The 18,574-nt window shown below is 47.4% G+C and overlaps 1 long non-coding RNA gene across 1 annotated transcript in view; it reads right to left on the bottom strand.

Annotated features, from left to right (window-relative positions):
- Nucleotides 1–222: 222 nt before the first annotated feature.
- LOC137517689 (uncharacterized) overlaps nt 223–18,574 on the bottom strand; it is a 28,881-nt gene continuing 10,529 nt past the window's right edge. The window contains exons 2-3 of the long non-coding RNA XR_011020624.1: nt 539–566; nt 223–293 (exon numbers count right to left, since the gene is read on the bottom strand). This is a non-coding gene — a long non-coding RNA (uncharacterized lncRNA). The remainder of the gene's footprint in view (nt 294–538; nt 567–18,574) is intronic.

Here is an 18,574-nt window from a genome sequence, read left to right as displayed (position 1 = left end):
TGAAAAATGGTCAAAACACATTTGATGCAGAATTTTAAAAAAAGACATAACACATTTCTGACTCCCAGGTACATTTTTCTATTTACTCACAAAATATTGTGCTCTGCACTTTAGCCAATTTAGTTTACAGCCCTTACAGGCACAAAGCAAGTAAAGGGAAATATTCCCACACAGGTGTGCACATTAACAGTAAACATATAAACAAACAAAACAAAAAAATAAAATAAAAATGTAGTAAGGCTGAGGCACTATAGGAAATGAACGAAAGATGTTCTCAGTCATCATTAGGTTTCCTACAGGAAAAATTAAATCGAACAATTACAAAACCTAAAATAACAATTGAAGGGTGACTAAACCTTTGTTAAAGAATAATATCTCATAAATCATTAGCACACAGTCATTTTGTAAAATATCCTATCACTATTGTTTTTCTATTTCAATGTGTTAGAAGCTTTGTTTTCTAGACAGACTAGGTGTTTCAAAATATGATCCTAAGAGCCTTAGTTAGCATGTTTACCTATATGTTCACTTAGATTACCTGTCTCCTACTGTAGTCTGGCCTGTTTCTAGGATAAAAAGAAGAGACAAATGGTATTAATACAGGTTCTGCTCAAATCCTTGCAATCACTTCAGTTTCTCTAAAAGGAATTGTGTTTGCCCCCCATGTAGTATACCTTTGTAAGGATATGTTCTCTTTACGTGAACCTAACAGGGTTCATCTCTACCTCTGGTGCTAAAAACAGATAGTGTAATAAGGGTAACTGAAGGTGGAATTGGAAGATATCATTAATATAGGCACTCCCTGATATCTATAAGTGTTCAGGGGTATTGGTAATAGTAACCCATACCGAGAGAAGGGTTAAGTCTAAACAGGGCCAAAGGCAACATAGTAGATCTGGCTTCCCATGATAGTTTGTAATCATTTGTACTTGCAGATTATTGCGGTGATGCAAAGGGAACAGAATATTGCTTAATAGGACATACTAAGGTCCACACAATGGATTGTAAAATTAATAATAGTGTTTATTTACAGTACAAGTGTGTAATATATACAGGACATATGGTGCACCACAGATCCCAGAATAACAATCCTAACTAACTAAAGCAAATATATGCAACATCAAATGTACAAGCACAGATGCACACAATGTATGTACATTTACATAATCACACAAACAGCAGGCAAGAATGGTCAGACAAGCAGAGGCTTAAAACCAGGAAGTTGAAATAATACAAACAGTAGAATGGATCATAGTCAGAACAAGCGGAGGGTCAAGGGAATCAGATAACAATGAACAGCATTCAGCAATGGATGACCAGACACACAGAGGTTTTGAGGAAAAAGAATCTGGCAGTTAACTGTTGGCAGAGACAGGCCTTAACCACTTGAGGACCTAGGGCTTTCTACCCCTTAAGGACCGGCCACTTTTTTTCCATTCAGACCACTGCAGCTTTCACGGTTTATTGCTCGCTCATACAACCTACCACCTAAATGAATTTTGGCTCCTTTTCTTGTCACTAATAAAGCTTTCTTTTAGTGCTATTTGATTGCTCCTGCGATTTTTACTTTTTATTATATTCAGCAAAAAAGACATGAATTTTGGCAAAAAAATGATTTTTTTAACTTTCTGTGCTGACAGTTTTCAAATAAAGTAAAATTTCTGTATACATGCAGCGCGAAAAATGTGGACAAACATGTTTTTGATTAAAAAAAACCCATTCAGTGTATATTTATTGGTTTGGGTAAAAGTTATAGCGTTTACAAACTATGTTGCAAAAAGTGAATTTTCCCATTTTCAAGCATCTCGAACTTTTCTGACCCTCTGTCATGTTTCATGAGGGGTTAGAATTCCAGGATAGTATAAATACCCCCCAAATGACCCCATTTTGGAAAGAAGACATCCCAAAGTATTCACTGAGAGGCATAGTGAGTTCATAGAAGATATTATTTTTTGTCACAAGTAAGCGGAAAATGACACTTTGTGAAAAAAAAAAAAAAAAAAAAAAGTTTCCATTTCTTCTAACTTGCGACAAAAAAAAATGAAATCTGCCACGGACTCACCATGCCCCTCTCTGAATACCTTGAAGTGTCTACTTTCCAAAATGGGGTCATTTGTGGGGTGTGTTTACTGTCCTGACATTTTGGGGGGTGCTAAATTGTAAGCACCCCTGTAAAGCCTAAAGGTGCTCATTGGACTTTGGACCCCTTAGCGCAGTTAGGCTGCAAAAAAGTGCCACACATGTGGTATTGCCGTACTCAGGAGAAGTAGTATAATGTGTTTTGGGGTGTATTTTTACACATACCCATGCTGGGTGGGAGAAATATCTCTGTAAATGACAATTTGTTAATTTTTTTTACACACAATTGTCCATTTACAGAGATCTTTCTCCCACTCAGCATGGGTATGTGTAAAAATACACCACAAAACACATTATACTACTTCTCCTGAGTACGGCGATACCACATGTGTGGCACTTTTTTGCACCCTAACTGCACTAAGGGGCCCAAAGTCCAATGAGTACCTTTAGAATTTCACAGGTCATTTTTGTTTCAAGACTACTCCTCACGGTTTAGGGCCCCTAAAATGCCAGGGCAGTATAGGAACCCCACTAATGACCCCATTTTAGAAAGAAGACACCCCAAGGTATTCCGTTAGGAGTATGGTGAGTTCATAGAAGTTTTTATTTTTTTGTCACAAGTTAGCCGAAATTGATTTTAATAGTTTTTTTTCACAAAGTGTCATTTTCCGCTAATTTGTGACAAAAAATAAAATCTTCTATGAACTCACCATACTCCGTACGGAATACCTTTGGGTGTCTTCTTTCTAGAATGGGGTCATTTGTGGGGTTCCTATACTGCCCTGGCATTTTAGGGGCCCTAAATCGTGAGGAGTAGTCTTGAAACCAAATGTCGCAAAATGACCTGTGAAATCCTAAAGGTACTCATTGGACTTTGGGCCCCTTAGCGTACTTAGGGTGTAAAAAAGTGTCACACATGTGGTACCGCCGTACTCAGGAAAAGTAGTATAATGCGTTTTGGGGTGTATTTTTACACATACCCATGCTAAGTGGGAGAAATATCTCTGTAAATGACAATTGTTTGATTTTTTTACACACAATTGTCCATTTACATAGAAATTTCTCCCATCCAGCATGGGTATGTGTAAAAATACACCCCAAAACACATTATACTACTTTTCCTGAGTACAGCGGTACCACATGTGTGACAATTTTTTGCAGCCTAGGTGCGCTAAGGGGCCCAACGTCCTATTCACAGGTCATTTTGAAGCATTTGTTTTCTAGACTACTCCTCGCGGTTTAGGGCCCCTAAAATGCCAGGGCAGTATAGGAACCCCACAAGTGACCCCATTTTAGAAAGAAGACACCCCAAGGTATTCCGTTAGGTGTATGGCGAGTTCATAGAAGATTTTATTTTTTGTCACAAGTTAGTGAAAAATGACACTTTGTGAAAAAAAACCAATAAAAATAAATTTCCGCTAACTTTTGACAATAAAATAAAATCTTCTATGAACTCGTCATACACCTAACAGAATACCTTGGGGTGTCCTTTTTTCTAAAATGGGGTCACTTGTGGGGTTCCTATACCGCCCTGGCATTTTACAGGCCCAAAACCGTGAGTAGTCTGGAAACCAAATGTCTCAAAATGACTGTTCAGGGGTATAAGCATCTGCAAATTTTGATGACAGGTGGTCTATGAGGGGGCGAATTTTGTGGAACCGGTCATAAGCAGGGTGGCCTTTTAGATGACAGGTTGTATTGGGCCTGATCTGATGGATAGGAGTGCTAGGGGGGTGACAGGAGGTGATTGATGGGTGTCTCAGGGGGTGGTTAGAGGGGAAAATAGATGCAATCAATGCACTGGGGAGGTGATCGGAAGGGGGTCTGAGGGGGATCTGAGGGATTGGCCGAGTGATCAGGAGCCCACACGGGGCAAATTGGGGCCTGATCTGATGGGTAGGTGTGCTAGGGGGTGACAGGAGGTGATTGATGGGTGTCTCAAGGTGTGATTAGAGGGGGGAATAGATGCAAGCAATGCACTGGCGAGGTGATCAGGGCTGGGGTCTGAGGGCATTCTGAGGGTGTGGGCGGGTGATTGAGTGCCCTAGGGGCAGATAGGGGTCTAATCTGATAGGTAGCAGTGACAGTGGGTGATTGATGGGTAATTAGTGGGTGTTTAGGGTAGAGAATAGATGGAAACACTGCGCTTGGGTGGTGATCTGATGTCGGATCTGCGGGCGATCTATTGGTGTGGGTGGGTGATCAGTTTGCCCGCAAGGGGCAGGTTAGGGGCTGATTGATGGGTGGCAGTGACAGCGGGTGATTGATGGGTGGCAGTGACAGGGGGTGATTGATGGGTGGCAGTGACAGGGGGTGATTGATGGGTGATTGATAGGTGATTGACAGGTAATCAGTGGGTTATTACAGGGGAGAACAGATGTAAATATTGCACTGGCGAATTGATAAGGGGGGGTCTGAGGGCAATCTGAGCGTGTAGGCGGGCGATTGGGTGCCCGCAAGGGGCAGATTAGGGTCTGATCTGATGGTTAACAGTGACAGGTGGTGATAGGTGGTGATAGGGGGTGATTGATGGGTAATTAGTGGGTGTTTAGAGGAGAGAATAGATGTAAACGCTGCGCTTGGGTGGTGATCTGATGTCGGATCTGCGGGCGATCTATTGGTGTGGGTGGGTGATCAGATTGCCCGCAAGGGGCAGGTTAGGGGCTGATTGTTGGGTGGCAGTGACAGGGGGTGATTGATGGGTGATAGGTGATTGGCAGGTGATTGACAGGTGATCAGTGGGTTATTACAGGGAAGGACAGATGTAATTAATGCACTGGTGAATTGATAAGGGGGGGGGGGTCTGAGGGCAATCTGAGCATGTGGGCGGGTGATTGGGTGCCCGCAAGGGGCAGATTAGGGTCTGATCTGATAGGTAACAGTGACAGGTGGTGATAGGGGGTGATTGATGGGTGATTGATGGGTAATTACTGGGTGTTTAGAGAAGATAACAGATGTAAACAATACATTTGGGAGGTAATCTGACGGCGGGTTTGCGGGCAATCTAATGGTGTGGGTGGGTGATCAGATTGCCCGCAAGAGGCAGGTTAGGGGCTGATTGATGGGTGGCAGTGACAGGGGGTGACAGGGGGTGATTGATGGGTGATAGGTGATTGGCAGGTGATTGACAGGTGATCAGTGGGTTATTACAGGGAAGAACAGATGTAATTAATGCACTGGTGAATTGATAAGGGGGGGTCAGAGGGCAATCTGAGCGTGTGGGCGGGTGATTGGGTGCCCGCAAGGGGCAGATTAGGGTCTGATCTGATAGGTAAAAGTGACAGGTGGTGATAGGGGGTGATTGATGGGTGATTGATGGGTAATTAGTGGGTGTTTAGAGGAGAGAATAGATGTAAACAATGGATTTGGGAGGTGATCTGATGTCGGATCTGCGGGCGATCTATTGGTGTGGGGGGTGATCAGATTGCCCGCAAGGGGCAGGTTAGGGGCTGGCTGATGGGTGGCAGTGACAGGGGGTGATTGACGGGTGATTGATGGGTGATTGACAGGTGATTGACAGGTGATTGACAGGTGATTGACAGGTGATCAGGGGGATAGATGCATACAGTAAACAGGGGGGGTGGTCTGGGGGGGGGGGGTCTGGGGAGAATCTGAGGGGTGGGGGGTGATCAGGAGGGGGCAGGGAGCAGGGTGGGGGATAAAAAAATAAAATAGCGTTGACAGATAGTGACAGGGAGTGATTGATGGGTGATTAGGGGGGTGATTGGGTGCAAACAGGGGTCTGGGGGGTGGGCAGGGGGGGGTCTGATGGGTGCTGTGGGCGATCTGGGGCAGGGGGGGGGGGGGAAATCAGTGTGCTTGGTACAGAGTAGGGTGGCTGCAGCCTGCCCTGGTGGTCCCTCGGACACTGGGACCACCAGGGCAGGAGACAGCCTGTATAATACACTTTGTAAACATTACAAAGTGTATTATACACTTTGTATGCGGCGATCGCGGGGTTAACATCCCGCCGGCGCTTCCGTATAGCCGGCGGGATGTTGCGGCGGGTGAGCGGCGCCAGGCGGAGGCGGAGGATCGCGTCACTGATGACACGATCGCTCCGCCCATGCCCCTACAAGGACCGCCGCCAATTGTCAATACGGCGGTCCTTGCGGGGTGCACTTCCCGGCCGCCAATTGTACATACGGCGGTCGGGAAGTGGTTAAAGGATACCACAACCGAACGGTTGTGGTAAAATTGACTGCAGCACTGTGTAGGGTATAAGGAGTACATACCTTCCGTGCCTCCAGCCCCCCTCCATCTGCCACTGTTCTTAGTTTATAAATGCTGGTGTCCGGCGACTTTCCTGACCCTTACCCCGGACATACTGCGCCCTGTGTGCGCAGTATGTCCTTCCCCCTTGCTTCTGGCCGGCGCATAGTGCGAGGCTCAGAAGCACGCTGTCCCCTTTCTGCTGCGTGTGCGCTCCATTACACCGAGCGTCACATGATTAGCAAGGGTCAGGAAAGTCGCCGGACACCAGCATTTACAAACTAAGAACAGCGGCAGATGGAGGGGGGCTGGAGGCACGGAAGGTATGTACTCCTTATACCCTACACAGTGCTGCAGTCAATTTTACCACAACCGTTCGGTTGTGGTATCCTTTAAAGCGGTATAAAACCCTGACATAATATTCAATAAAAACATGTTTTCCTACTTTTTATATGCCATATGGCTATTAGATTTGCTTTTGCACATAAGTATTATTATTCATTTAGAAATTACAAGTATCCAAGTACACTTTTTTGCTTTCAGAGCTGACTTTGCCTTTTATTCATAACTGTTCTTTTTCATTTTGAAATATAAGCAGAAATACTTTCTGTCTGTCTTTGTTCAGGAGAGTCTGCAATGTCAGAGAAGTGTTTGTTTACATTTCTCACTTTATTCAATTAAACACAAGATAACATTATCTCTAGTTCGGATGCATCCAGCTCTCCCAATATGGAGCTTTTCTGACCTGTGTTTAACCCTTTGAATGCTGTTCTAGTAAAGAAAAAAGTGCTTAATTTTTACAATAATTATGTATAAATGATTTAGTCAGTGTTTGCTTGTTTTAAAATCTTTACTCTCCCTGATTTACATTCTGACTTTTATCACATGGTGACATTTTTACTGCTGGCAGGTGATGTCACTGGAAGGAGATGCTGCTTGCTTTTTTTTTGCAGTTGGAAACAGCTGTTATTTCCCGCAATGCAACAAGGCTCCCACAGTGTGATGTCAGGACCTTAGAGCTGTGAGGCAATTACATCACACTGTGGGAGGGGTTTCACCACAAAATCAGCCATACAGAGCCCCCTGATGATCCGCTTGAGAAAAGGAATGGATTTTTCATGGGAAAGGGGGTATCAGCTACTGATTGGGATGAAGTTCAATTCTTGGTTACGGTTTCTCTTTAAATAAGTTGACTGATAGTCATGTGACCATTCACAATGTTCAGAGAGTTCCACCTGCAGGTGGGCCAAAGAACTGCATAAATCACAACTTGAAGAGGGACATCTGCTGGTAGTCAGTGGAAATCTATTAAAAAGTCCGCCAGTCACCAGCAGGAGACTTGAAGGTACAGTGCATGATATAGGCTTTCTGATATGCAAGGTTGCTGGTGGGGTCAAAGAATGTGGCAGTTGGGCCCGTTGACACCCACTAGACCCCAGGCATCTGCCTAGGATGCCTTGTGAATGACCCTGCTCTGCCCATTCCAGTCAAAAAAAATATTTAAGAGTTTTCCCCCACCCCAAACTAATATTTCTTGCTCCTTCATCTAAGTCTAAGGTGCTGTCTCAGTCAAATATTCTGGGGTATTCTGTTAATTTGAAGACCAATCAAACACCCATTTGCACTGCTGTATTTGTGCACAGTGCATCACTTCTCCCCATGCAAATCCCTTCACTGGCTTCCAATCCGCCTCTGAATCAGCTTTAAGATCCTATGTTTGGCCTACAAATCTATACACAAGTCCTACCCGATCTACATCTCTCACCTGGTCAGCAGATACACACCTGGCCTCCCACTTCGCTCCTCTAACAACCTCCTCTTAACCAACCCACGCATCTCACACTCACACGCATTACTACAGGACTTCACTAGAGCTGCCCCATCCTGTGGAACTCTCTCTCACTGCCCATCAGGCTTGCCCTCCTTCAACACCTTCAAACAAGCCCTCAAAACTCACCTCTTCAAGTAGGTCTACCCGACCTCAACACTGCCCTATCTCTCTCTGCTGAGAACCTCTTGATGCAGCCCCCTCAGTTTGTGCCCCTACCCCCTTCCTCTTGATTGTAAGCCTTTGGCAGGGCCCTCTCCTTGTGTATCATACTTCAACTCCAGTGCATGATCTGGCATTGTATTACTACCTGTATGTTGTTGTTGTATCTTACGGCTTATTGCCTGTATTGTGTTGTTGGTCACCCCTGATATCATTGTCTGTAATCGTATACAGTGTTGATCGGATACCTCATTATCCTATTCGAGTTTGGTCGAATTCGGATAGTAAACTATCTAAATTCATCTCGAAGTTCGATATTCGAGTTAATCGAATATCCGATTCGACCTCGGATATCCGACGTCACTATCAGAGTCTGTATTCAAGTAAAATATTCGAGCTGGCCTTAAATAGCTTTTAAAACTTGTATTGGAGGTCAATGATGCATGAAACCACCTTTTTTATGAAGAAAAACATCTAGTGATTATGTGGTGATGTAGTAGTTATAAAAAAGGTATCAAAAATAGTAAATTAAGTTCATGAAAAGTGTTTGCATGAGAAGGTGTGTCCAAAATGGTTGTAAGTTTGAAGTCTTCATTTACGTCGTCTTCATCTTCTTCATCTATATCTTCTTCTTCTTCTATATCTTCTTCTTTTTCTTCTTGTTCTATATCTTCTTCTACTCGAATCTTCTTCATCTTCTACTTCTTGTATCTTCTTCAATTATCTTCTTCATCTTCTACTTCTTGTATCTTCTTCAATTATCTTTTTCTTCTTCTATATCTTCTTCTTCCTCTTCTTCTTCTTCTATATCTTCTTCTTCTTCCTCTTCTTCTTCTTCTATATCTTCTTCTTCTTCCTCTTCTTCTTCTTCTATATCTTCTTATATCTTCTTCTTCTTCTTCTTCCTCTTCTTCTTCTATATCTTCTTCTTCCTCTTCTTCTTCTTCTTCTTATATCTTCTTCTTCTTCTTCTTCTTCTATATCTTCTTCTTCTATATCTTCTTCTTCTATATCTTCTTCTTCTTCTTTTTATATCTTCTTCATCTTCGTCTTCTATATCTTCTTCATCTTCTTCTTCTATATCTTCTTCTTCTATATCCTCTTCTTCTTCTTCCTCTTCTTCTCTATCATTATATTATGTGTCTTGGTTTTCGTTTCTTTTGTAATATTTTTTTTTTACTTCATTTGTGGAAATATTTTATTTTAATAACACCATAGTTATATTTGTGTTGATGGCATAATAGGTAGGTAGTGGCACATTGCAAGCCACAGCGCCTTTTTCTGTGTACCCTAGCGGTGGTAAAACACAGACATCAGCAGGAGGAGGAAGTAGTTGCAAGTTGTAGTGTGGTAATGGCTGCCGGTAGGAGAGTGGGTGGGCAGGTGGCAGCAGAAAATAGTTCTTCTTCTGTTCTCCCTGGCAGTGGTAGCAGCACACAGACAGCAGAAGCTCAATGCAGCTACAGGAGGAGGAGTAGTGTGTGTCAGGCAGTGTGATTTGACTGACATAATAGGCCCTGGTTCCTAGCGGTGGTACCAGGGCCGTAAATAAACAGCATGAGGTTCCAGACAGCGGTCGTGAAGCCCACATTGTGTCCAATACACAATTGGGACAGCACAGTTTTCAACCCAGACACCTCTAAATTAATTACAATTTTTTTTTCAAAATAATGCAGGCAGAGAGGCAGCTATTTTTGAGCGTAATAGCTGTTGGTGCATGGGCAGCAGCACCTTGTAATGTGTTCCCTGGCAGTGGAAACACAGACAGCAGGAGGAAATGCAGTAGCAGGCAACGTGAGGAGGATGAGTGTGTGTGGCAGACTGGCATTTTGCAGCAGGCAGGCGGGCAGGCAGCGAGACATAATAGGCCCAGGTTCCTAGCGGTGGTTCCAGGGCCGTAAATACACAGCATGAGGTTCCAGACAGCGGTCGTGAAGCCCACATTGTGTCCAATACACAATTGGAACAGCACAGTTTTCAACCCGGACACCTCTAAAATAATTACAATTTTTTTTAATGTGTTCCCTGGCAGTGGAGACACAAACAGCAGAAAGAAATACAGCAGCAGCAGCAGCAGCAGCAGGTGTAATGCGTGTGTGCGCCACTTCATGTCCCCCTCTGGCCGACAACAGGGGCCAGGAATTCACCTTCCACCCAAGCCTGGTTCATTTTGAGAAACGTCAGTCTGTCCACAGACTTGTGAGACAGATGAGATTGCTTCTCAGTGACGACTCCACCAGCTGCACTGAAGCAACGCTCTGACAGTACGCTGGAAGGGGGGCAGGAGAGCACTTCCAGGGCGTACTGCGCAAGCTCGCTCCAGATCGGCAGGTGCTTGACCCAATACTCCATGGGATCAACAGGGGCAACGCTGTCAAGCCCGCTGAAGGACACCATGTAGTCAGCCACCATGCGGGTCAAGCGCTGTCTGTGACCGGAGAAGGATGCTGCTGCAGGCACCTCCTCTCTAGTCCTTGGCAGCTCTACACTCATGTAGAGCTCGTTGGTCAGAGACAGCAGGTCTGTGGTGCGCGTGCGCTTGCTGCTGGTGGATGCAGGCACCTGCTGCTGCCTCTGTGCTGGCTGGACAGTGGGGGTAGATAGCTGAGGGAAGGCTTCCTCCAAGCGCTCACCAAGGGACAGCTGCAAATCCCTCATTTGTTGCGCACGGTCTCCTCCTGTAGGCAGGAACTGGTTGAGCTTCCCCTTCAGACGTGGGTCCAGCATCATGCAGATCCAGATGTCCTCCCTCTTCTTCATCTGGATGACCCTTGGGTCTGTGTGCAGACACCTCAGCATGTGCGCTGCCATTGGGAAGAGTCTGGCCACGTCTGCTGGCACATCATCGGCAGCCCCAGAGCTGACAGTGCTGTCTTCCTCTTCCTCTGCCTCCTGCACCTCATCCTCTCTCCACCCCCGCACCAGTCCAGCTACGCTCTGCTGCTCCCCCTCATCAGCAGCAAGGTCAGGGACCTCCACCAACTGCAAGCCCTCCTCCTCAGAGGTGGCCTGTGAAGCTGCCTGCAGCTCCTGCTGGTCCATGGCTGCTGCTCCCTCTTCCAGCAGTGCATACAGGGCCCTGTCTAGCACACACACCAAGGGGACCCACTCGCACACCATTGCATGGTCCCTGCTTACCATTTTGGTGGCCTGCATGAAGGGTGCCAGCACCGGCGTACCTACCGGGGATGCGACCCCCTCAGCCGCAGGGGGGCCCGGGGCTGCTCTGGGGCCCGTTCACTGTGCGTGGGGGGAGAGCTGCTCTGGACCCCAAGGTGCTCAACTTCATGCCCCGCTCCAGCAGCCTGCATAGTCTCCGGCAGGCAGAGCAGGGCTACGGCAAGATGGCCGCCGAAGAAGCCCTGCACTGGAGACTATTTGTGTCTCCAGTACAGGGCTTCGGCAGCCATCTTGCTGTAGCCCTGCACTCTGCCTGTCAGCGCGGGAGATGTGCTGCAGGAGGACTCGGGGAGCTGCGAGCCAGATGCCGGGAGAGGAGGAGACTTCTGTCAGGTAAGTGAATTGTTTTTTTTTCACAGGTGCATTTTTTTTTCTAGTGTCTGCTGCCTACATTGTGATTTTCAGGTGTCTGCTGCACACATTATGATTTTCAGGTGTCTGCTGCCCACATTACGATTTTCTGGTCACTGCTGCCCACATTGCGATTTTCTGGTGTCTGCTGCCCACATTAAGATTTTCAGGTGTCTCCTGCCCATATTATGATTTTCTGGTGTCTGCTGCCCACATTACGATTTTCAGGTGCCTGCTGCCCACATTACGATTTTCAGGTGTCTGCTGCCCACATTATGATTTTCTGGTGTCTGCTGCCCACATTGCGATTTTCTGGTGTCTGCTGCCCACATTACGATTTTCTGGTGTCTGCTGCCCACATTGCGATTCTCAGGTGTCTGCTGCCCACATTACGATTTTCTGGTCACTGCTGCCCACATTGCGATTTTCTGGTCACTGCTGCCCACATTGCGATTTTCAGGTGTCTGCTGCTCACATTACGATTTTCAGGTGTCTGCTGCCCACATTACGATTTTCTGGTGTCTGCTGCCCACATTACGATTTTCAGGTGTCTGCTGCCCACATTGCGATTTTCTGGTGACTGCTGCCCACATTGCGATTTTCTGGTGTATGCTGCCCACATTAGGATTTTCTGGTGACTGCTGCCCACATTGCGATTTTCTGGTGACTGCTGCCCACATAAGGATTTTCTGGTGACTGCTGCCCACTTTAGGATTTTCTGGTGTGTGCTGCCCACATTATGATATTCTGGTGACTGACTGCTGCCCACATTAGGATTTTCTGGTGACTGCTGCCCACATTACGATATTCTGGTGACTGCTGCCCACATTAGGATTTTCTGGTGACTGATGCCCACATTGCGATTTTCTGGTGACTGCTGCCCATATGGCGATTTTCTGGTGACTGCTGCCCACATTGCGATTTTCTGGTGAACTCTGCCCACATTACGATTTTCTGACCCACATTACGATTTTTTGGTGAACACTGCCCACGTTACGATTGTCTGGTGAATGCTGTCCACGTTACGATTTTCTGGTGAACGCTGCCCACATTACGATTTTCTGGCCCACATTACGATTTTCTGGTGAACACTGCCCACGTTACGATTGTCTGGTGAATGCTGTCCACGTTACAATCCTCTGGTGACTGCTGCTCACGTTACGATTTTCTGGTGACTGGTGCCCACATTACGATTTTCTGGTGAACTCTGCCCACATTATGATTTTCTAAAGGCTCACATTACGATTTTCTGGTGAACTCTGCCCACATTACGATTTTCTGGCCCATATTACGATTGTCTGGTAAAATGCTGCCCACTTTACAATTAATTTACAGTGAAACGCTGCCCCATTACGATTATTTGGCACCTATGGGGGGGGCCCCATCCAAATATTCGCAGGGGGGCCCATTGATTTCTAGTTACGCCCCTGGGTGCCAGGACTGAGCACACCTGCTGCATGTGCCCCCAGTCCTCGGTGGAGATGATGGACGGGAGGTTGGTGGCGGCACGCCCAGTTGCAGTGATGCAGCCTGCCTCTGTTCAACCAGACGCTCCAACATCGCCAGCCCAGGGTGGAGTTCCAGCGAGTTGGAACGTCGATCATGAGCTGGTGCTGTGGCAGGTGCAGCTCCTTCTGCAACTCTTCCAGGCTCGCTACGGCTGCGGGCGAGTGCCGGAAATGACGCACAACCTTCCTTGCCGCCTCAAGGAGTCAATCCATCCCCTGGTAGGTCCGCAGGAACTTTTAGACTACCAGGTTTAGGACGTGCACCAGGCAGGGGATGTGGGTCAGGTCTCCCTTGTTGATGGCAGCAACAAGGTTTGCCCCATTGTCGGACACCACCTCTCCGACTCTGAGGCCTCTGTGGGTCAGCCAATTCCTCTCCTGCTCTCGGAGTTTGGCCAGGACATGGTTCGCCGTCAGTTTGGTCTTCCCCAGGCTGACCAATTCCAGCAGCGCTTGGCAGTGGTGGGGCTTCACGCTGCTGCTGAGGGGGGGTTGGGCTGGTGTGTGGGAGGATGGAAGCGGATCAGAGGAACCTGCTGCAATTCCGCTGACCCTGCATGGTGGCACCACCCACTGCGTTGTTGCTGCTGCTGCTGCTCTGACAGTGCCTGATGCTGCTCCCCCCTCCTCACCCCCTTCCACCAAGCTGACCCAATGCGCAGTGAAGGACAGATAGCGGCCTGTCCCCAACCGGCTGCTCCACGAGTCCATGGTGACGTGGACCCGTTGACCCACCATGTGATCCAGCCCTCTCCCGACATTGGCCATCACAGAGCAGTGAAGTGCAGGGATGGTCGTGCGTGCAAAATAATGTCGGCTGGGGATTGGCCAATTGGGGGCTGCACACATCAGGAGCGCATGCATGTCGCTCCCCTCCTGCACAAGGGAATAAGGCAGGAGTTGGGAGCACATGGCCCATGCCAGCAAGCCGTTCAGCTGACGCACACGACGGCTGCTGGGAGGCAGAACCCTGACCACCCCCTGGAAGGTGTCGCTGAGCAGGGTCTGGCGACGCCTTTTGCTGACACGGGAATCAGTGGAGGGAGCAGAGGAGGCCACTGAGGACTGGCTGCCAGAACAGGCCTCAGTGTCGGCGGCAGGAGTTGCAGAGGGAAGAGGAGCAGTGCGTTTCTGACGCACTCCTGCTGGTGCTGCTGGAGGAGGTGGAGGAGGGCGGGTGGCTGCTGCCAACGGCTTCGCAGTGGTGGCGGGTCTGCCACTGCCACTGCCAGCTTCCTTCAACTTCATGAACTGCTCATGCTCATGAAAGTGTTTCCCTGTCAGATGGTTCACCAGAGAGGTGGTGCCAAACGCAGAGGGCTCCTTCCCTCTGCTGAGCTGCTGGCGGCACTGGTTGCAGGTGGCATACTTGCACTCCACATATGGCAGGGTGAAAAAATTCCAAATTGGGGAGGTGAAGTTGCCCCTTCGGCTGGAAGGTGCTGCTGCCGCTGGTCTCCCTGTGGTGGTTGGGGGGGGGGGGGGGTTTGGTGCGGCTGGTGGTGGCACTGGCAGAACTCGTCTCCGGATCAGCACGCTGTGTGGCCTGCATACCACGCCCACTTGTGATCCTGCCCATGCCTGTGATGCTGATCCTTCTAGCAAGGCCCACAGATGCATCCTCCTCCTCCGAGCTGATGACATCCCCACTCCCAGGACCTGGCACCCAGCCAGTCTCTCTCCTTCACCCTGTCATCATCATCCTCCCCCTCCACAAACATGTCCTGCTGGGATCCCACAAACTCCCCTTCTGCATGCATTGGCGGATGGACAGTCACCACTGTCTGACTGTCCAAAGCAACAACCCCCAAAGTGCCCATGAGCATTCCTTCCTCCTCCAATTCTGCCGCAACAGCACTCTATAACCACGCTGTGCTTGGGGATAAGAAGGTGCTTAGTGACATGGTGCTGGTGTCGCCCGCTGGGACTGGAGAACTGCACTCCTCCTCCTCCTCCCCAGGCAGTGCTGGTCGGCTGCTGCTGCTCTTGCGAACAGGAGTGGTGGCGGGGGTGGAGGACTCGGTTCCAGAGCTAATGGTGGCCTGCTCATTCACCATCAGTTCCACCACAGAGTCTGCGTCCTTCTCCTCAATAGGACGGCTACGACCTGGTGGTGGGAGGAACATCTGCGCCACAGGCTGCTGCTGCTGTGTCTCTGCAGCGTGACTCCCAGCTGTTGGGCGGCCAAGGTGTCCACGGCCAGTGGCTAATGGCAGAATAGCCACTGGTGCAGACGCAGAACTGCGCATGGTGGTGGTGGCGCAGCTGCCACACCCACGACCTCCTCTCTTGGCGATGCCCTTGCTGCCCCTGCCCAAACCGCGGCTGCCAGTGCCAGACATCGTATATTTTTAATATTATACACATGAAAAAAAAAAACGTATGTATGTAAAGGCGGGTGGGACAAGTGGGGTACTTTAATGGGGTTGGACTGGTGGTGGTGGGTGGGTGAGGTGACGGACAGGTGTACTCTACAGCAGAGATTGGTGTAGCGCTAACGAGAGAGTGCGCAGTGCGCCCACAAAGACCCTAGCTGACGCTGACTGATGGTGTCCCTATACACAGACTACAGTACAATTCAGCGAATACACAATACAAGTAATATAAACAATAGGACGGGTGTAGCACTAATGAGAGGGTGTGGACAGCGCAGACGTGCACTGCGCACACAAAGACCCTAGCTGACGCTGACTGACGGTATCCCTATACACAGACTACAGTACAGTACAAGTCAGCAAATACACAATAGAAGTAATAGAAAAAAATAGGACGGGTGTAGCACTAACAAGAGGGTGCGGACAGCGCAGGCATGCACTGCGCACACAAAGACCCTAGCTGACGCTGACTGACGTTGTCCCTGTACACAGACTACAGTACAGTATAGTCAGCGAATACACAATAGAAGTAATATAAACAATAGGACGGGTGTAGCACTAACGAGAGGGTGCGGACAGCGCAGACGTGCACTGTGCACACAAAGACCCTAGGTAACGCGGTGACGGACGGTCCCTATACACAGACTAGAGTACACTACAGTACTACTAACTAAACAATAGAAGAATCTAGCTAAATAATAGAACAGGTGTGACTAGATTACAGAGAGCAGATACAGGACAGGTATAACAGTAAAGCTGGGCCTTGCTAACTACAAAATAGTACAAATCTATCTAACACAGAAGTAGTAATACAGTAGAGTAGGACAGGTGAGAACACAGGTAACTAGAGACTAGAGCACAGAGCAGGGAAGGCTGCCTTGCCTAGGCACAGGGCCTAGCTGCTGGCTGCAGCTGCAGCAGCACCGGTGACAGTCTCCCTCCCTAGTCCCTAATCACACAAACTAAACTGCCTAAAATACAATCTATCTACAATACAAAGCAATACAGTTGAATATCAAGTGTTGGAGTGTAAAAACGCTTGGTTTAGAACAATATAAATGCACTTGCACACAGACAAAAAGCACTGGAGCAATCTCTCAGTACAATCAGTCAGTAAGTCGCAAGCAGGACGAGTGAGGCAAGATGGCGTCCGCTATTTATAGAGGGGGACTTGGCCAGGCTCCGCCTCTGTGATTGGCTGGGAGCCCTCTGATTCACTTGTTAGGACTCGAGGTGACGTCAGACGTGACGCTATCCGAGCTGGTGACACTATCCGAGCTCAGATAGCTAGGATATCTCCGGATAGCTGCTTGCTATCCGAGTGCGTTCGGATAGCACAGCCCGGATAGCTAATACTATTCAAGCTCGGTATTCAAGCTCGAATAGTGAAAAAAGAGCGAGGATATCCGAGTATCTCGGATATCCTAGCTCTGATGAGCACCACTGATCGTATATATTGTACAGCGCTGCATATTATGTTGGCGCTTTGTAAATACAATAAATAATAATAATGATGGGAGCCCCAGCAAAAGAGTCTCCCACTGGTGCCCCCTGCTGGTCCATTAATCTGAATCTATGAGAAGCCAGAACAGGAATCCCTGTGCATAAAACAAAACAAGAAAATGCACACCAAAATGTATAGCAGTGCTCATACTAAATATCAGAATGCAATGAAACACACAAGTTTACAATAATAAACCAGACAGGCGTAATTGTGGCAAGTAACCCATTTCAAGAGATTATCACACTAAGAAAACACAATTTTAATATGAAAAATGTGCTATTTGCCAAACAATAAAGCTTAACGGATTACCTGATAGACTCGAGAGAAAATAGACCTCTGCTGTTACCCTAATAATGATCATTTAGTTTTCTTGTCACTTTTTACATGAACAAATAAATAAAAAGTCAGCTATCAACATCAGTGCTTGATACATCAGGTCTTGTGTGTTACGGCAAGATCAAGCTCTTTTCAAATGATTGCATCGGAAATGATCATTTTCAGTCTCAACAGAAAAACAGTGTCCTGGCAGAGAATAAGCTTATTAACCTTTCTGGCAATCTTTCCGAGGATTAAAATAGGAAGTAGAATGAGAAAATGTATTAGAGTAGCTGTACTCTTCCCTGAACTAAGGTAATAATGCTGTAACAACTGTATCCAGCTGTCAGCATGTGCATAGTCAAGTGGGGGGATAGAGAGTTATGTACACTGTATCTGAGAATGATTACATTTGTTTCCAATCTGATCATGAAGTGCTTGTTGTTCATATAAATTGCAATACAGTCTGTCTGAAAGCAACTGCTGAGAAAATGTAAACTGCTGAGAAGAAAGACAGTTTTACCACCATTTACCTAGTGTGGTACATTTTTTTTTCTAATATGAGTTGAGGTAATACTTCATAGAAAGTTATTGTTTCACTTCAGTCTCCTTTCAGTCAAAGGAAATTGTTAAAGGGGGGTTCTGAAATTCCTTCAGCAATGAATAAGGCCTCCACACCTAGTTGAATTAAGGGTATCAATTTATTTTATTTTTTAACAATAGACCCTGCAAGGCATGCAGCCGAAGGGGGGGCCCAGAAGCCACAGGGGGCCCCATGGGGGGAGATGGTTTTTTTCCATCCTGAGAGACTGAAGAACTAAGGGCACAGAGAGAAAAAAAAACTTTCTGCGCTCTGCACAATTGTTCCTATGACTGCATCTGCTCAGCCACTGAAAAGGAACCATACAAATATTTGCAGACAGTCCATAGTCATTGTGCAACAGGCTCTTCTGCACAACACCCCACCCACTGCCTCTGCACCCCCTCCCCAAGTGCTGTGTACTGTAGTGATGCTGGAGGAGTCTGCAGAGCTAGCTCAGCTTCATCAGAGGAGGACAGA

Source organism: Hyperolius riggenbachi, chromosome 5, assembly GCF_040937935.1.
Source record: "Hyperolius riggenbachi isolate aHypRig1 chromosome 5, aHypRig1.pri, whole genome shotgun sequence".
NCBI lineage: Eukaryota > Metazoa > Chordata > Amphibia > Anura > Hyperoliidae > Hyperolius > Hyperolius riggenbachi.
Note: the sequence above shows the minus strand (reverse complement) of the source record. Positions and strands in the feature narration are given on the sequence as shown.